Source organism: Pinus tabuliformis, chromosome 2_1 (genome assembly GCF_031772625.1).
Source record: "Pinus tabuliformis cultivar Carrire ecotype Pingquan chromosome 2_1, CPIR1, whole genome shotgun sequence".
NCBI lineage: Eukaryota > Viridiplantae > Streptophyta > Pinopsida > Pinales > Pinaceae > Pinus > Pinus tabuliformis.
The window spans coordinates 790,951,744-790,972,734 of NC_142299.1; the positions used below are offsets into that span (position 1 = coordinate 790,951,744).

Genomic DNA, 20,991 nt, shown 5'->3' on the forward strand with positions numbered 1-20,991 from the left:
TCAAGAGCTTCCTAGAGAAAACCATCTCTACACTCAACTCTTGCTATTTTCTTGATACCACCTCAACCAGGATCCAAAATCTATTGGTAATACAAAGCTTCACCAAATAGGGGACCCACTACATCATGGCTACCCAAGAAATTACATATGACGAGGTTGTACATGATTATCAATCTAGGAAAATCTCGTGCCAATGACAACAAAAATGACCAAAAAACAAATGCATGAACCATGCATTGAAATCCTAGCAAGATAATCAACACACACATTGTTATCTACAATTCCACAACTATTTTCTTCCCTTTCTTGATGCTATCAAAATATTCTTCTTGGTTGCCCTTGAATTCCTCTTGCACTCCTTTGTCTTATTGAAAAACGAAATTAACTCAGACAAATATATAAATCACACATAAAAGCCAGACACACAATATTGGCAGAAAAGGCTTCAACCACATGCTTCTCTCTCATTACACATCAAAAAAATTGAATATAGTGTTACAAATAAATAGATGAGAGACAGTGTTCTCAAGATAGTGCGTGCTATCTTAGACACTTTTGGTTGAGATAATTTCTCCTTTGGTTGAGATAATTTCTCACCAGACACACACCAATATAGGAGTCACCTAAACTAACTCCTATCTTAGAGGAACAACCCAAGAGTTAGGCACAAATTCCCAACTTGGAATATTTAATTTGTTTATTTATTTTTGGATTTATTATTGTTTTATGAGAGAGGCTAACATTCCCCCCTTCAATGATAAATCCAAAATAAGAACAAGGAACCATCTTCCAAGTTCTCATGTTGATCCTCAAAAATATTGCCTGAAAAAACCACCAAAACTGGATGCTGGAAAAAACTCAAATCTGAAGAGAACATGAATCAGGTGCATGCCTGATTCATCTCTGAATGTTGCTTGACAACTCCATCACGTGCCAAGTCGCAAAAGGATCCAAATGTCCTTTGTTTGAAAACAGCATCCGGTGTCCACTGACACAATTTGATGAATGCCCACTGGCGTGTTTGCTGATGATGATTGCCCACTGGCTGAAGATGTCGAAAAACAACTCAATGTTGTTTTTGCTATTATGAAAGCTGCTCACTGTTGCTTTGGCTGTCGATCGCCCACTGGTGAATTTGCTAATGCTCACTGCTGATGACAAATTCCCACTTGCTGATGAAGATGCCCACTGGCTGAGGAAGATGCCCTCTGGCTGCTTCACTGATATTGTCGAGACTTTCAGTCTGACAACCACTTGTCAATTTCATTGACATTTTCCCCCCTTTGTCAGCTGAAAGGAGAGACAATCTTCTCCAAAATATATTTGAACTCCCCCCCTTCAGGTGTAGGAGAGTTTCCCTGTTGTACTCCCTCTTTCAACTACATGAGAGTACCATCATCTGTTCACTGTTGGCTGCACTATGTGTGATTGTAGTCGGTTGTAGAACTGAGACAAGCGTTTGAATGTGGATGACCATTCCCAAGGATCGATCCATTCATAATGTATCTTCATTCTAGCTGATTTTTGTTGGTTGCGACATTTTTCTGAAGAATGATTGGGCTTGCCACAATGGCAACAAGGATGGAGATCAAAACACTGATCTTCCATATGACCATTTCTTTGACAATGAGAACACTTTAGTTGAACTTCAGCTTCAGGTTGTGTGCAATTTGGTTTGTCTGCAATTTTCTCAGAACCTTCTGAGGTGTGTTGTGCAAGAAATCCTGCACTCACGAACTTAATTGGCTTGGAATAATCTGGGATATGTAAGTTGGTGTCATCAGTGAGATATCCTAAGCCTCTTCGATTCTTGTTATTTTGAATTTCTTCCTAGGGCTTGATGATGGGTTTGGAAGAAATTTGAATTTGATCATGAACAACTTCGACACTTGAAGTTGTTTGGATGAGTGATTTGGAATCAACATCTTTATCTTCATCTGTATGGTTGAATGACTTGGAAGAAGCACTCTTCTGTTGCAGCTCATCTCTTTGTAGTTGCGACTCTAGTTGAAGGAACTCAATTGTTTCATGTGTTTGTCGTAGATGCCGTGAAATATCAGCAAGAGTTTCTTTGCTGATGTGCACCATGTCTTCATCACTGGAGATGATCAAACTATGAAGAATGTTTAACAACTGAATATGTTGCGCCATCTGAACTTGCTCACTTGAAATCAGGCTCTCTTGTCGTAGATGTCGTGCTTTGAACTGTTTCACTTGATTTTGTTACTTGAATGACCGGCTCGCTTGCTATGGGACTTGAATGGCATGCTCACTTGATTTGTTGCTTATTCCACTTGCTGGGAACACTTGCTAGAGTTGTAGGAATTTCTTACTTAAACTCTGGAATTCACGCCCGCTTGATGTCGATCTCAAATTTCTTGATTGGTGTTAGAGTTGAACTTGTTTGGTTGCTTTGATGGTTGCTGCAATGAACTTCACTCTAGCTCACTTGAAGATTTGAACTTTGTACTGTTTTGACACAAATTGCTTGAATGAATACTCACACTCGCTTGCAGGAGATGTGAACTTGTTGTTTGTTTCATTTGGAGTTAAAACTCATGGACTCACTTGATTGTGCTTTAAAGGAAGGGTGTCAAACACTGTCGAAAATGCACCCAAAAAAGCTTACAATGATTTCAATGATTCACTACAATGAATTCAATTTGACTCAATTCAAGACTTGGGTGTCGGTTTCAACTGAGAATGCACCCTTACAATTCAATGTAATTTGAGTTTGGGTACAAGTTCAATAATGTTGATGTAGAATGTGCTCTGAAACGTTGAAGTTTACAGATTCATTAACTTGATTGTAGTGATGTAGACATTGCTTTGAAATGCTGGAGTCTGCATATTCATGAACTTGATTGTATTGAGTGAATTTGTTTGTTGAGGTAGAATGCCGATGTTGAAAACTTTGATTATTTGTTGTAGTGATGCAAATGCATGTGTTGAGCTTAATTATCCTTCCTTGACGCTATTCTGTTACAAGTGTTGTGCTTGCTTGCATTGAACTTTATGTGTGTTAAATGAGATCATTTATGTGTCAAAAACTAGACACAAATAAAAAAATGCAACAACATGAAGCATACACCATCATCAACACACTCTTCGTGTACCTAAGATCCCCTTATTCAATTTCGGGTGGATCTAGGACACAATCACCACAAAAAATATGATATCTTTATTAATCACTGAGTACATCTGAAGCAATGATAATGCCAAGCTGACAACCCTTTGAAACAACTCGCCTTCAAAATCTGAATGGATAGTGACACAATCCCTCTCAAAGTAAAACAGTACTTTGAAATACAACAACTTTCCCTTATCACTCCAAATACAAAATAAGACACTTATATCTCCACAAAATATTCTTCAAATTTACAAAATGTAATGCACCTTATCGCTCCAAATACAAATAAATGATTTTATCCACTCCTTATCTCTCCAGAAAATCACTCATTTAAAAAATATACATTATTTCCCCACTACAAAAGTTTCACTTTGATACCTCTCTTCAATTAAAATTTTTATGGATTTTATAAAATCACTTTATGAAAAAGTGAGTTTATGTTTCAAATGCGAATATAAAAATTATAAAGCACGGCTCATGATATGCTTATGCATGTAAATGATTGAGAGGTCAATTATGCACACTAAAAATAATTCGTTTACCTTTTTAGAAAGGAGCATTAAGCTTATGTAGGCTTTTTACAACATCCAGCTTTATCTTCATCACAACTTTATCTTCATCTTTACAAAGTCAAGCGTCGTTGGTTTTGGCGATCTGTCACAAAACAACCTCAACGACAGTTTAAATAAGCACAGATCTGTCCACCACACTTCCACTGTGTTGAAGACCGAATGGCCCTCAGAATGATTGAAGATGCAGAAGAAAAGGGTTTAATTACTCCTGGTGTGACAACTCTAGTGGAACCTACAAGTGGAAATACAGGCATTGCATTGGCAGCTATTGCTGCTCAAAGAGGCTATAAATTTATTGCAGTGATGCCAGCTAATTATTCTTTGGAGCGCCGCATAATAATGAAGAGTCTCGGTGCAGATATTTACTTGACAGAACCTGCACTTGGTTTTACCACAATACTGAAAAAGATTGAAGAGTTAAGGGAAACCATTCCCAATGTGCATATGTTGGATCAACTTAGCAATCCTGCTAATCCTGATGCACACTTTCGAGGGACAGGTCCCAAGATTTGGCAAGATACAGCAGGCAAATTGGACATATTTGTTTCAGGTTCTGGAACAGGAGGAACTATAACAGGGGTTGGGCGATATTTGAAGATGAAAAACCCATCTATTAAAGTCATTTGCGTTGAAGCTTTAGAGAGACCTGTACTTTCGAGTGGGCAGATAGGATGTCACAAGATACAAGATATTTCACCTGGATTTATACCAGACAATCTGGACAGGTCTGTGATTGATGAGATTATTACAGTTTCATCAAAGGAGGAAATGCTTTATACAAGAAAGATAGCTAGAGAGGAAGTGAGAATGATGATAGGGTGAACTTTGGCACCGAGCAGGAGACGGTGTGCCCATAAATCTACCATGGACGGACCAACTATTACCAGAACGGGGCTCGCGCGGTTGATCTCGAAAATGTCAGGAGAAGGGGACGATGGAGCAGTAGCCAAAGAGAACATAGCAGCAGATTGTACTCAGCTCATAGGCTGGACTCCGCTCGTAGAAATGCGGCATATTGCATAAGCAGAGGGAGTAGCTGCAAGAATTGTTGGAAAGCTTGAATTCTACCAACCTTTTTGCTCTTTTGCGCTCATAGCACATTATCGCTGCTCTCTTTAGTTTCAAATCTCCACCATCTTCAGGCAATAATGCTCCTACCACAGGCTTTGTGTCACTGCAATTCTCTTCACGCAATCTCTTTCCATTGTCTCAGCATACATTACGAACAAACTCACACGGATGCGCCGAAGTGTTCAGCCATAGCGCGTCACTGGATTTTACCGCTGGCTGTTTTAGGGAGCGAGTCTGTCACAAAAAAACCTTCTTGGGAATCTTGAAGGCAGCTAAATTCTTCCTGCAATTTCCAGAGCAATATACTTGCAGATTCAAACAAAATGCAGAACAGGTATCTTTCAGCTCTGATACCACATATTGAAAAAATAAATTAACTCAGAAAAATATATAAATCACACATAAAAACCAGACACACAATATTGGCGGAAAAGGCTTCAGCCACATGCTTCTCTCTCATTACACATCAAAAAAATTGAATATAGTGTTACAAATAAATAGATGAGAGACAGTGTTCTCAAGATAGTGCGTGCTATCTTAGACACTTTTGGTTGAGATAATTTCTCCTTTGGTTGAGATAATTTCTCACCAGACACACACCAATATAGGAGTCACCTAAACTAACTCCTATCTTAGAGGAACAACCCAAGAGTTAGGCACAAATTCCCAACTTGGAATATTTAATTTATTTATTTATTTTTGGATTTATTATTGTTTTATGAGAGAGGCTAACATGGCTTGCCTACTTGTCACTTTCTTGTGTCTTTTTTGTGTTCATATAGTGTCCTCTTTCCTCTTTCCTTGCTTTTCCTAAAAAGAATGCTAGAATGTTGTCTCTCCAATTTCATTTTCTTTTTCTTTTCCTTTTCCTTCATTTTCCCTTGCATGCAAATTCTTTTACTATTTTTATCCTTTTCTTGTTTCTTCCTCTTCCCCAATTGATAAAGTGGAATTTCATCATTTTCCTTTATTACTTTTACATTTTTCCTCATGTCCTTGCTAGCCCGTAATAAATTAATTTTCCATTTATTTCGTTTTGCGTCTTCGCAATGCCAATTCCAATTTACATAGCCAATAATAAATAACTATCCACAAGGATATCCAAATGTAATGTCTTCCCTCTCATTCAGCTCAAAATATGGCTCCCAGGAACTTCGTTTTATTTTTTCTTTTATAATGTCCATATATTATTTATTTACATGGAAGTTTAACCTGCGGCTGTTACAACACCCCCCCGCCCCGTCCCCCCTTGGGGGAACACTGTATTCAGTGTTCTTATGACTCTTATGACAAAAAAAAATTGTTGAAAGCATGACAAACATAATACTTATTGAAGCTTTATAACATAGCTCAATGCAATATTTACAGTGACAAACAAACAAACACACACACATATATATTTCATTTCACCTAATATTGGGTCTATAAATCACCAAAACTAATACAAGCTTGGATGCCTTTGAATTACTTCACCATACCTAGATGAATTTTCCTATCTCCACCCACCTATCAAGATATTCCTAGATAAAACCATCTCCACCCTCAACTCTTTCTATTTTCTTGATACCACCTCAACCAAGATCCAAAATCTATCGACAATCCAATTCTTAACCAAACAAGGAACCCACTACATAATGGATATCTAAGAAATGGAATAAGTCAAGGTTGTACATGATTGACAATATAGGAAAATCCCATTCCAATGACAAAAAAAAATGACTAATAAACCAATGCATGAACCATGCATTCAAATCCCAGCAAGATAATCAACATGCACATTGTTACGTGCAATTCCACAACTTTTCTCTTCAATTTCTTGCTTCTATACAAATATTCTTCTTGGTTTCCCTCAAATTCCTCTTGCACTCCTTTTGATTTCCTTACTTGTCACTTGCTTGTGCCTTTTTAGTGTTCCTATTGTGTCCTCCTTCCTTTCTTTTCCTAAAAAGAATGCTAGAATGTTGTCTCTACAATTTCTTTTTCTTTTTCTTTTTCTTTTCCTTTATTTTCCCTTGCATGTATATTATTTTACTATTTTTCTCATTTTCTTGTCTCTTCCTCTTCCCCACTTGATAAAGTGGAATTTCTTAATTTTCCTTTATTGCTTTTTGGTTTTTCCTAATGTCCTTTATAGCCTGTGATAAATTAATTTGCCACTTATTTCCTTTTGCCTCTTACCAATGCCAATGCCAATTTCCATAACCAATAATAAATAATTAACCACAAGTAGATCCCAATGTAATTTTTTCCAGCTCATTCACCTTGGAATACGTGTCCCATGACCTTGGTTTGATTTTTTATTTTATAATGTCAATATATTATTTATTTACATGGAATTTTAACCCTAGACTTATACAAACCCTGTTTGACAGTTGTCATTGTTTGGATGTTGAGTGGTTGTGAGTGTGTTGGCATTGATGTCAACTGGATTATCATTGTAATTCGAGGTTGAAAAGGAATCCCATGGTTGCTACAGTACTCTGTAGAGAATCATCATAGTAGCAGTCTTACTGGAGAAGCCATAAAATTATGACTATGGTGGTTGGTAATTAAAGATTCCAGGCACAAGAAGAAGATTCGTGGAGAAAAGAGTGGCAGAGAGTTCGCAACCATTTTATAGGTATAAAATTGGCTCAAAGCCTACATCAAACCCTATCCATTGAAAATTTCTTTGAAAGAGCTTTCCAGCGGTGTGTGGAAGTCTAAAAGTGGACTCCTTGATAAAAAAATTATGGTCTGCCAAATTTAGGGTCTTGAAGTCCTAAGCAGGCTGATATATTAGAGGTTGGAAGAATATTAGAACCCTAGAGCAGGCTATATTGGACTTCAACAATCGGACGAATGAATATCTGAGGTTGGATCACATCACGACCCGATAGTGAAACCTCAAAGCAGGTTATATCGGAAGTTGGAGCACACCGAGACCCGATATCAGAAAATCAGAATAGGTCATATCGGGATATCAAAATATTGGAAGCCATTGGAACATTGGAGGTTGGACCATATCGGAATATTAGAACCTCGTAAGTCCTTATGATTGCAACTCATTAAAACTGCCAAGGTTTGCGAAGGTGTAGACATAGAAAGGATTTCGATGCATGACCAGGGATAAAGGAGCCTCTTTCTCTCTCCTTAGATAGGACACATGGAAGCTTGTTATTTTCCTTCAGAGCTAAACTGGAAACGGACGTCTGCATGATGTGGCAGTACAATGGACACGTGGCATCTTGTTTTGGCATTTTCAGTGACACAATGGGGCAAATAATAGTCACACATGTCAGCACTAAGGAGGCACCATGTGGAGAAACAATGTAGACATTACGTCATCTTGAAGGTCATCATATCAGAGGTTGAGGACCTCCTAACTCCTATGAAAATGGAATTTGAAATCCTTACAATAAAAGAAGGCTCTAATATTCTCTGGCACATAGTCATGTGGAGACAAAAGGAGCTAAGGGATAAAAGAGGTAGTTAAAACCCAATTGGGACTTGCAAATAGTTTTGATATGAAGTGGATCCGATATAACGCTATAGTGGGATCCTAAGTTGATGGTCACAGGTCCAGTCTTATGAGAAAGAAAACATTCAAGGAGCTAATTGCCAAGGAGCTAAACGTATCAGAGGTGTGTGATATAATAACGTTTCTTTTGAATGAGTTATGATATGTTGAGTCTTTGTTGTAAAAGTATAATGAGTTAAATGGATGAATTGGTCAGTCGATGGAGATTAAATGCAAATGAATGGAGTTGGTTTATAGAGTAGCGGGATTTGCAGAAACTGTTGAGACAAGGAAACGAGGACAATGGTCCACAGAGAAGATTTGAAGAAATGGAGAAAGACATTATCTACCTCCCGTGCACATCTTCTAGATTTAAATGAGGAACATAGTGGCCATTCTTGATTACTTTCAAACTCTATGGAGCAATGAATAAGCATGGGAAGTCATGGTAGAGTGTGCAAGATGACTAAGATTAAATTATAAGTATGGAGGATTACATAGGGAGTCAGTGAAGAACTTAGAAGCCCATCCTTGTGTTTAATGCCACGAAAAGATCTAACCTTCAAACACAATCATAGGAGGAGGCATACTGAGGTACACTTGGGTAATATGGACACAGGAAGCAAAGACAACATTGTGCAGTGTACACCAAAGGATCAAAACCATCATCTTTCATCAAGGAAGGTAGAGGGGAAGAGTGTATCGCTGTTGTGTTGTGTAGTGTGAGCAGCGAGATTGTTGTGTAACAAGTGCAAGAGGAGAGGTGAATGGTGTGTAGTTGTGAGCATGTGTGAGAGAAGGAAAAGGGTTGAGGATATGTTGTTCTGAGTAGAGGATAGAGTGCTACTAAATGAGACCGAGGGATTATGTGGAACAATAGAAGATTGATGGAAAAAGTTGTTTCTACAACCAATGAGATTGGTATTTTGTCTGTAAATGTATATGCCTATGTTTTCAATTTGAAAATTGTATGAAATAGTAGAATAGTGGAAACAAAAGGTTGTAGCATGCATTCAGAAGAGGTTGGTGCCTCTTGGAAAGTTGGTGCTTGCTAACCTAAGGGGGTTGGTGCCTCTTGTTAATTGGTTTTCAAAAACAAATTGATGTAATTAAGTAGGTTCTTGATTTACATGATAAACAAACAAGAATTTGACGGTTTTTTCCCTCTGGGTTTCGATGTGAAAACACTAGTGTCAAAATGCGTCTGCTGCTCATGTGATTGGTTGTCTAAACATATCAATGCTTAAAGTTGTTTCTCGTGTTCTTTATGAATGAATTCGCTCATAAGTAACAGAAAATAGAAAGGACCAAAAGCATATTTAGGAGAAAGATTTAAGAATCTCACTATTACTGTTGGGTTGTGTTATATTCTTTCCACGACTAGCCCACGTAGTTAATCGGTGGGTTAGAGGGGGGGTAGAGGCCCCCCTTCATTGCATTATTTGCATAGCAAGGGGGTCACAGGGGGTTTGAGGGGTGCAGGTAACCCCCCTCTACGCTGCCCCGGAAAATTTTGTTTTTTGGACCCTATATTAGGTTGGGCGGACCTACCTATGTTTTTGGCATGATTTTTGCACATGGCTTTGGACGCGATGGTTTCCGGTCCATGGTATTGGATGCTTTGACATGTATAAATATGTATTGTAACATTGAAAGGAACATAATGAAAAATCAAGCTGGTAGTCCCGGTTTTGGGATCTAGGGGAAAATCTCTATGTATATGTGTTTTATGTGTTATGCTCTCGCATTGTTTATTTTCTATGTTTTATAATTCGTATGCAGGAAATTTCTGTACAGGGTTAAAACCTACATTTGGTATTAGAGCTCTTTTAGCTTCAAAGGGACGCCTTTGTTGCTGAGGGGTTTTGCTCAGGTCTGTGGTAGACCCTGTTCAGTGGGAGATCTACGAGATTGGTTCTGGTGGTGAAAGAAGATGGTGAGCAGTGGAAAGATAGAGATTGAGAAATTTAATGGTCAGAGTTTTGAGCTATGGAAACTCAAGATGGAGGATCTGTTGGTGGATAAAGATCAGTGGATCACGGTAGATCCAGGTACTAAACCAACGAGAGTGTCCGATGAAGAATGGAAGAAGTTGGATTGGAAGGCAAAGAGCATAATATGATTGTGTGTCTCAGATTTAGTATTGTTGAATGTATCAGGGGAAGCTACGACGAAGGCTTTGTGGGACAAGTTAGGGACTTTGTACCAATCTAAGTCTCTGGTGAATAAGTTGTTCCTACAAAAAAAGCTATATAACCTGAGGATGAAAGATGGAGACTCGATGACAGAGCATCTGAACGCAGTTAATACTGTGGTAAGTCAATTACTTTCTGTTGATATTAAAATTTCAGATGAATATAAGTGCATCAGTTTGTTGTGTTCTCTACCAGATTCATGGGATAGTCTGGTTATTGTAATAGGTAGCAATATAACTACCTTGCATTTTGATGAAATAGTCTCATCCTTGCTAACGAAGGAGATGAGATGGAAAAATATGGAGAGCCAGAATGGTGATGCCTTGTCTGTACGAGGACAGTCCTAGAACAGAAACAAAAATAAGTCATCGAGTGGGCAGAGGGAGATCTAAATATCCAGGAAAACCTGTAAAGGTGGTGTGCTGGAAATGCGGAAAGGAAGGGAACTACAAAAGGGATTGTAAATCTAAAGTTCCTGATAAAAGAAAGGGATCTGATGATGCTCCTTTAGCAGAGGTGAAAACCACCTTAGATCAATGTGGGGATATGTACTTGGCTTCTTCAAGTACACATGTGGATCATGAGGCATGGTTGATTGACTCAAGTGCATCCTTTCACTTCACTCCCCATAGAGAGTGGTTCTGTGAGTATGAGAAATAAGATGGTGGTGATGTCTTCTTAGGGGATGATAGGAAGGCTAGAATCATTGGTCATGGAAAAGTAAAGTTGAAGTTGCAACGTGGAAGGGTTAGAACACTTCTAGGTGTTCCACATATTCCTGCATTGGCTAGAAATTTGATTTCTGTAAGCAAGCTAGATGATGCAGGTGTAAAAATAGTGTTCGAGAAGGATAACTACAAGATGGTTCAGGGAGCACTGGTATTGATGCGGGGAGTTCGGATTGGAACTCTATACAAGCTACAAGGTAGCATTGTTATTGATGGGTGCAACAACTCTGTGGTTCCTCAAAGTGGAGTAGAAAATCTAGTGGTCTCTGGAGAGAAGACCATGTTGTGGCATCAAAGGCTTGGACATATTGGAGAGAAGGGCCTTTGAATACTTCATGGTAAAGGTATGGTAGAGTAATAACTCTCTGGATTTTGATTTCTATGAAAATTGTGTATATGAGAAGCAAAATTGGGTGAGTTTCTCCTTTGGTGGTAAGAGGGTGCAACAGATATTAGAACTTGTGCACAGTGATGTGTTTGGACTTGTGAAGGTTCCATCACTGGGTAAGTCTCTATACTATGTATCATTTATAGATGACTTCTCAAGGAATACATGGATATATTTCCTTAAGAAGAAATCTAAAGTCTTTGATAGGTTTAAAGAATTTAAGGCTCTGGTGGAAAACCAGACAGAGAAGAATATAAAGGTGTTGAGGACAGATAACGGTGGAGAGTTTTGCAGTAAAGAATTTGAAAAATTCTGTAAGAAGTGTGGCATATCACGACAGAAGACTACTCCATACACACCTGAGAAAAATGGAGTTGCAGAAAGAATGAACAAGACGTTGATGGAAAGGGCAAGAAGCATGCTCAATGGTGCCAGGTTTGGATAGGAATTCTGGGCAAAGGTTGTGGAGACAGCATGTTACCTGGTCAATAGATCACCTTCATCAGTGTTGGAGGATAGGACTCCATAAGAGGTATGGAATGGTAAGAAACCCTATCTTTCATATTTGAGGGTATTTGGATGTGATGCATATGTACATGTTCCAAAGGAGAAACGAACCAAGTTGGATAGCAAATCTAAAAAGTGCATCTTTATTCGGTATAAGGATGGCTTAAAGGGTTATAAGCTTTCAAACCCAGTAACAAGGAAGGTTGTGTACAACCGAGACATGGTGTTCAGAGAGGTAAAAGATGTTATTAAAAATGAAGTCCAACTAAAGGAACCTGAGAAGATAGAGTTTGAGCTTAAGGAGGAACAATCAGACTCTACAACAGAGGAGGAATCAGAAGATGAAGAGCCACAAACTTCGGTTGTGAGAAAATTAGTTCGAGAAAGAAGGCAGCCAGAAAGGTATAGTCCATCTACTTTTTGTTCAAATTTTTCTTTATCCATTACTGATGATGATCCTAGAACTGTGAAGGAAGCAGTAGATTCAGAGGATGGAAAACTATGGAAAGAGGCCGTGGTTGATGAAATGGCATCTTTGCAGAAAAATGAGGCTTAGGATCTAGTGGAGTTGTCGGCTGGAAGGAAACCTATTGGTAGCAAATGGGTGTTCAAGAAGCAGACAAATGCAGAAGGAAAGGTGGAGAAATACAAAGCTTGGTTGGTAGAAAAAGGTTATTCCAGGTGCTGTGAATTGATTTTGGTGATAATTTTTCTCCTGTTTCCAAGGTAACTTCTATTAGATTACTTTTATCTATTGCTGCTGCTTTTGATTTTGAGGTAGAATAGATGGATGTGAAGACAACATTTCTTCACAGGGATATGGAAGAGGAAATCTACATGAAACAACCTAAAGACTTTGTGGTGAAGGGTAAGAAAGAATTGGTATGCAAGTTAAAGAAGTCTTTGTATGGGTTCAAATAGTCACCAAGGATGTGGTATCAGAAATTTGATACATTTATATGGGGACTTGGCTTCACCAGAAGCAAAGAAGATCACTGTGTGTATTTTAAATTAATTGGTGACCGTGTTATTTATCTGGTCTTGTATGTGGATGACATGTTGCTTGTTGGAAGTGACAAAGAAATTATCGAGGATTTGAAGACCTAATTGTCCTCCAAATTCGACATGAAAGATCTTGGTGCTGCAAACTATATTTTGGGCATGGAAATTAAAAGAGATCGGGCAAAGAGAAAGTTGTGGTTAAACCAGAGGAAGTATGTCAAGACAATACTGTAGAGGTTTAATATGCAGGATAGTAAACCGGTGAAGGTTCCTCTTCATGTAGGTGTGAAGTTATCTGTTGAACAGTGTCCTAGGACACAAGAAGGTGAAGAGTACATGTCCTGTGTTCCATATGCAAATGTAGTCAGTAGCCTAATATATGCATTAGTCTGTACTAGAACAGAAATTGCACATGTAGTGGGAGTATTGAGTAGGTTTATGTCAAAACCAGGGAAGGAGCACTGGACAACAGTGAAGCGAGTTTTCAGGTATTTGCATGGCACTAGTGATTACGGTTTGTGCTACCAAGGAAGACCAGGATTGGACAGAGTGTTGGATATTTGTGTCTTTGTTGATGCAGACTAGGCTGGAGATCTGGACCAGAGAAGATCTACAAGTGGGTATGTGTTTAACCTATTTGGAGGTGCAGTCAGTTGGATGAGTAAGAAACAATCTGTAGTGGCACTATCAACTATAGAGGCATAATACATGGCAACCACTCATGCAAGCAAGGAAGCAATTTGGTTGCAGAGATTGTGTTCAAGTATGGGGTTAGTACAGGGAGCTATAAGGATAGACTGTGACAGCCAAGGTGCAATTTTCTTGGCAAACAACCCTGCATATCATTCAAAGACAAAGCACATTGATGTTCAGTATCACTTTGTGAGGGATATGATAGAAGACAGAAAGGTGTTGCTGGTAAAGTTGGGCACTTTGAAGAATACTGCAGATGCATTGACAAAATATGTGAGATCTGAGAAGTTCTCTTGGTGTAGAGAAAAAATGGGCATTGCAGGGCTAGATAAATGACTAAGCTCTCTTGTGGCCCCATGTGGAAAGAAAACAACAAGTGGAAGAATGTTGGGTTGTGTTATATTCTTTCCATGACTAGCCCACGTAGTTAACCGGGGGGTTAAAGGGGGCGCAGATCCCCCCCTTCATTGCACCGATTGCGTAGCGGGGGGGTTAGAGGGGGTTTGCGAGGTGCAGGTAACTCCCCTCTATGGGGTCTGGGGCAACGGCTCGGAATTTTTCTCTTTTTGGACCCTATATTAGATTGGGCAGAGCTACCTATGGTTTTGTGCATGATTTCACACATGGTTTTGGACGCGATGGATTTTGGTCCATGGTATTGGATTCTTCAGCATGTATAAATATGTATTGTAACATTGAAAGGAACATAATGAAAAATCAAGTTGGTAGCCCTGGTTTTGGGATCTAGGGGAAAATATATGTGTATATGTGTTTTATGTGTTATGCTCTCGCATTGTTTATTTTCTGTGTTCTAGAATTTGTATGCAGGTAATTTCTGTAAAGTGTTAAAACATACAATTACTTATTCACCCTTCCCCTTAGTAATTCCTTATTCCAACAAACCCCTCCCTCTTGGGGTAACACTGTCCTTGGTGTTCTTATGACTCTTATGACAAAACAAAATTATTTAAAGCATGGAAAACATACTACTTATTGAAGCTTTATAACATATCTCAATGCAATATTTACAATTATATATATATATATATATATATATATATATATATATATATATATATATATATATATATATATATATATATATATATATATATATATATATATATATATATATATATATATATATATATATATATATATATATATATATATATATATATATATATATATATATATATAGATAGATAGATAAGTACATTTTCTTATACCAACAAATAAAGAAGGATATAATTCTTGGATCTACTCAGCCATCTACCATGTCGCTGCATCAGGTCCAAGGTGCTCCCATTGCACTTTAACTTGATCAATTTCACAGTTCTGGAGCATGAGCTTCTTTTGCTATAGGATGCATTAAGGCTCTGGCTAAAACTGTCCTTGTGGTTCCACCTGCAATACATACCAATCAATCACATGATCAACATCTTGTATTTATCTTTTAAGTAGAGAAACATGAAAAACATCACGAATTTTCACTGATGGAGGAAAATCAAGTTCGTATTCCATTGGTCCAATCCTTTCAAGGATCTCAAAAGGCCACAATACCGAGGTGCCAAATTGGCACATGATTCAATCTTCAAGGAACTCTTCTTGGGCTTGATACACAAGTACACATGCTCTCCATCCTAAAACTCCTTGAATGCTCTACGATGATATGCATAACTTTTCTACCTATCATGTCTTTCCTTCAAATTCTTTTTGATAACATGCATCTCCTCCTCCATCTCTCTCAGCATATCTATTCCAATAAACACTTTTCTCACTGGATTAGTCGAGCTGATAGGAGTACCACAACTCCTCCCATAAAGAGCCTCAAATGGATTCATCTTCAAGGATTCTTGATACCCATTATTATAAGAAAACTCCACCAATGGAAGATACTCCTCCCACTTCCTTTGTTTATGCATGACATGCATCCTCAACATATCCTCAAGGGTCCTGTTTATTATCTTTGTCTACCCATCTATCTGTAGATGATAAGCTATACTGAAGGCTAGCTCTGTCCCCAAGCCTACGAAAAATTCCTTCAAAAATTGGAGGGGAACTTGGCATCTCTACCTAATATAATCCTCTTGGGAACTCCATGCAACCTCACTATCTCATTAATGAATATTTGAGCCACTTCACTAGATGAATTAGTATACTTTACCGCAATGAAGTGATCTACCTTGATCAACCTGTCAACCACAACCATGATGGATTGATTCTGCCTCGATGTCCTCGAAAATCCTATAATGAAGTCCATGGAAATAACCTCCCATTTCCATTTTAGAATCGAAAGAGGCTGCAAAAAACCAGCTGAATGATTGCATTCAACTTTCACCTATTGATAGTGAAAGCACTTAGCAACAAACTTAGCCACGTGTTTCTTTATGTTAGGAAAATAGTAGAAATTCTTAATAGTTGTGAAAGCCTTTTGGTATCCTGGGTGGCCTGAATATGGATTGATATGAAACTCTCTCAAAATAAGCTTCTTAAATTCACTACTATCACACACATAGATCTTTCTCCTGGATCTAACCAAGCCATATGTTGTGAGGTGATACTACTCATCCTTATCACCCTCACCTTGTTGTTACAATTTCTTCTTCAACTACTAGCACCTCTCATCATGTTGCCTTTCATGTAAGATCCATTCTCTCAAATCTGTCCCATAAGATCTCACAACTGAAAAAAGATTCACTTGCACTCTCCTACTGAGAGAATCCATAAAATGGTTCTCCTTTCTTTTGATATACCTAATTTCAAATTAAAACTCACTAAGAGTAGCCAACCATCAAGCTTTCCTTGCATTCAAATTGGTTTGGTAAAGAAAGTAGCTCAATCCACTATGATCACTCATAAAAATGAACTCCCTTTCGAGGAGATAATGTATCCACATCTTCAATGCAGGAATGATAAATTCCAACTCAAGATCATGAGCCACATAATTCTGTTCACACTCATTCAACTCTTGTGATTCATAGCAAACAACATGCCCTTCCTACATCAAGACTCCACCAAGTCCCTCCTTGCAGGCATTTATATTAACCAAAATTTTTTTAAAGGCATTTGCAATCCTCAAAGTTGTATCATTGGTAAGAAATTGTTTCAACTAAGAAAAGTTGGTTGCACACTCATTAGTCCATTCAAACTTTTTTCCTTTCCTTTACAAGGATTTGATAGGATGGCCAATATTGGAGAAGTTCATGATGCACCTCCTATAATAACTTGTTAGTCCCATGAATGATATGATCTCATTCACATTATTAGATGAAAATGAGCTAAACATAAGCTCTCAATTATTCATAACTTTTGGTGTAATTTATACTTTTGATGTAATTTAGTGTAAAATCTACATCTTTCTCTATTGTAGTGCAGTTGATGATGTTCAATATCTCTAGTGTTTCATGAGAACATCATCTCTGAAATTGTAAAGAAACATTTGTAATTGCATGGACACTAGGAACAAACTATTTTAGTGGTTTTCATTGTCCCTCAAGAGTACATATTTTACATCTCCTTGTGGCCAAAATTCTTTTATATATTATAACTTCTTGTATATATCATCTATTTATGAAGAAAAAAAACAATCCTATCTTTATATGTGATCATGAATAAATATCAACATCAAAACTTATTTTCAACTTTCATGAACCCCTCTTTAAAAATTAAGAATGCAATTTTTATGGTTGATCCGAATAACACCTCCTTTTAAATAAATCATTATCCATTTTGAAAAAAACCTTCAAATATAGCAATGAACATTTTTTTTAATAGAGATTTAAAAAAAAAAACAATAAACTCTTTTGAAAATTCACATAAGCCAAAACCCTTTAAGAATTACATTAGCCCCATTTAATACTTTGGAGCCTTTCTCAAAAAAGAATTACATGAATGTTTTCTTTTAAATTCCCTTTTTCAAAAAAGAATTACATGAATGTTTTCTTTTAAATTCCCTTTTTCACAATATAACATAAGACTCTTTTTAAACAAAAATGATTCACCTTTCTGTTAGAAAGCCTTTGAGACAAATTTGTTAAAACAAAGGTGTTTACCTTACTAATAAACCGCACCTAAATCAGATTTCCTTTAAGAAAGCCTTTGAAACAAAATTGTTAAAAAAGGGTGTCTGCCTTAGTAATAAACCGTGCTTTGACCTTTTTTATGCAAAATAACTTTGTGCCAACTTCGTGCTCCAAATGAGTTTTTGTGACTCGTACTTCCAAGTAACTCGTGATCCCAATCAGATTCTGTGCCCTTTGACTGTTCAAATACCCTCGTGATAAAGTGAAAATAGTCCAAAGAATATGGAATCATTGGCATTTAGGACACTAAAATAGAGTGGCAAACAGGAAGTTGAGGTTATATGGTTAATAGACATTGATTTAAAATTCCACTTTATATAGTTGTTTTTACAGAAAGATTATTCTGTGAAATTTTTAACTTTCAAGGACAGTCATTAATTATCCTCATCTGATACCGACATGGAAAAAATATACCACTAAATAAATGTACAAATTGGCCAAAGTTACGAAACCTCTTCTCATGAGAATTAAAGTAGGTAGCTTACGTGAAAAATTGTCATGCCTTTCGGCACATGGCTTCCATGAAGTTGTGGAAATGTGTGGATTCTCACTAATTGTTAGTGAAAACAGACCTATGGAGTATAATTACTGAAAAATTCAATAAGGTCATAGATAAAGCCATATGTTACTTTAATTAGACTAAGGTTGATTGTAATATAACCTTCAAGTCAAATTAGAGCTAAAACAAATTTAATTTGAAGAATAGATAATTCTCTCCCTTTGCAGATGCAATTTCAGTAGACGGTAAAGAGTCTCCAAAAATTAAGATTTGATTACAATAACGGGAATAAAATCATAACCTAACGATCCTAAAAGCCAGTTATGGTCATATTTGTTAATTTGAACATAATTTTTTCATAAACTATTTTTAACAGAAACTTAATAGCCTTCGAACAAGAAAAAACCTAGAAATTTACTTAATTAAAATATAGCTTATTCTAGATTTATTAAAAACTTACATAAAAGCAAAAAAATAGTTTCAGGTGCAATCAATTCTATAAATCTGTAGATGCAATCTTGCATATAAAATGACTTTTCGTGATCCATAAAATGACTTTTATTGATCCATAAAAGCAAATTCACGGGTTGATTGGTGAAACAATTATAGTCTGGAAAGAAAATGAACTTACATGTGGACTGTTATCACTCCAACATTTCCAAGGGCTATTCAATGTGTTAAAAAGAAATATGAGAGGTAACTACAAACCTACTTTGGAGCTTAGGATCTAGCCTTCCTAAACGCAGAGAGGGCTCTCTCTATATGATTTAACTTTGTTTATTTTAATGGATTTTAGGCTAATTATGTTTGATTGATTTGGTTTTATTTTGATTTGTTGGTGGAATTACTGATTTACATGGATAGGTGCCTGTCTATTTTTCACTGGGCTATGAAGTCATTATATCAAGAAAACAAAACAAAAACTAATTATAAAAGCAGTGTTACAGGGCAAGGTAACTGAGAAAAATTAGATCTTTAGGGCTGAAATGGTGAAATGATTTTCAATTGGGATCAAGGAGCAGTTAAGGATTCCTTAAACCGGATAATGAAGGAAGATGAAGGAGGCCAATCAGGATTAGAGGGCAATTAAGGATCCTTTAAACCAAATATCAGAAGAAAACATAGACATGAATAACAATTCAAAACAGAGTGTACTTAAACAGATTTTGCAATAACATTCTTGTTATACCATTCAAATTTAGAAGAAAAACATTCAAGTTTATGGAATACTTTAGAAAAGAACATGAACAATTGAAATATACTTCACTGAAGTGGCTCAACACATGAATCCTGTAAAGAAATGCTTCTATCATTTGTCCTATCTGTTGACCAAAAAAGTACAGTAAACCCTCAGGTTGTAGATGAGTTCAACTATAGAAAAATTCAAATATCCACCCTCAATACTTCGAATTATGAAGTATTTATACAAAAACTACTACAAAATATCCTAAAACTAATCTAGGAATTATTCAAGGAAGATGAAATATCTTCATGCAAGAAGATAGAGAAAACTATCTAACTAATGCAAGTTCTCCCTACTTATTAGGCTTTGCCATTTTCTTTCACTGATATTTTACTGCTTTGTCTCCTTTGTTGTTTGCTTTACGTTGGTTGTCTCTTTTTTTGTTTAGTGTCTTTCAAGCTGGATACATCTTTACTCCACCTTGTCATCTGATACTCTTTAAAATTTGCTACTACTTTACTTTTAATCTTTGACTACTCTATTTCTATTTTAACCTGTATGCTCTGTTTTAACCTTCACTTCTCTTTTACATGTTTTACTTTTACCTTTCAAAGTAAATCATTCAGTTTCACCCAAGCCTCTTCATCTGGTAATTTGATTTTTATCATTGATTTCATCAGCTTCTATGTACTTTGCAAAAGTAGGCTTGTTTATACAGAGATGTTTTACCACATGTTGGAGGTAAAAGAGATTCTCAAAAGTCTGATAGAGCACTTTTCCTGTGGGCACACCTTTCATTGATGAATTGTTGGAAGTTTCTCTAGCTGCTTCTCTCATCTTCTTATCATAATATTGATGTTTCATTAGTTTATCATTGATTACCAAAATATTAGGCAAACACTTCTATCTCAATACTTCAAATTTGTCAAAAAGCCTGTTTACTGCAAGTTTCATGTTTTGACATTTGATCCAAAATGGATCTAGAATAGACTTCTAAGTCAAAAAATGTTCCTCATAGAGGAAAATGAAAGTCAAAGGATGCTCCTAGAAATAGTCTCATTGTAGATATCTCTTCATTCTGAATCTAATGCAATTTGAATGGGAGAAAATGGATTTCAGATGAAGAAGTTACTGTAAAAAGAAATTGCCCATTGTCCTTTGAAAAGGAGGCATTTTCTTATTAAATGGGACTTAGGAGAAATAAAGGCTTTCTATATAAAACTCACATCGGAGATGTTAAAAGGGCAGACTTAGACCCAAGGCCAGATGGACCCCCGATCAATGATCTCCGATATATCGCATCAGAGGTAGGCTGCCATGTGATATTGGAACTCGGGCAAGCCGATGAAGCAATTGCGATGATCAGATCGGTGATATATATATTGGTCGGCACAGACCCCTGGGCTGTTACAAATGCGATATGCCAATTGCGATATGCG

The 20,991-nt window shown here is 36.9% G+C and overlaps 1 pseudogene; it reads left to right on the forward strand.

The window, feature by feature from the left end:
- Positions 1-3,851: 3,851 nt before the first annotated feature.
- On the forward strand, positions 3,852-4,524 carry LOC149202972 (cysteine synthase, chloroplastic/chromoplastic pseudogene; annotated as a pseudogene).
- The last annotated feature ends 16,467 nt before the right edge of the window (positions 4,525-20,991 follow it).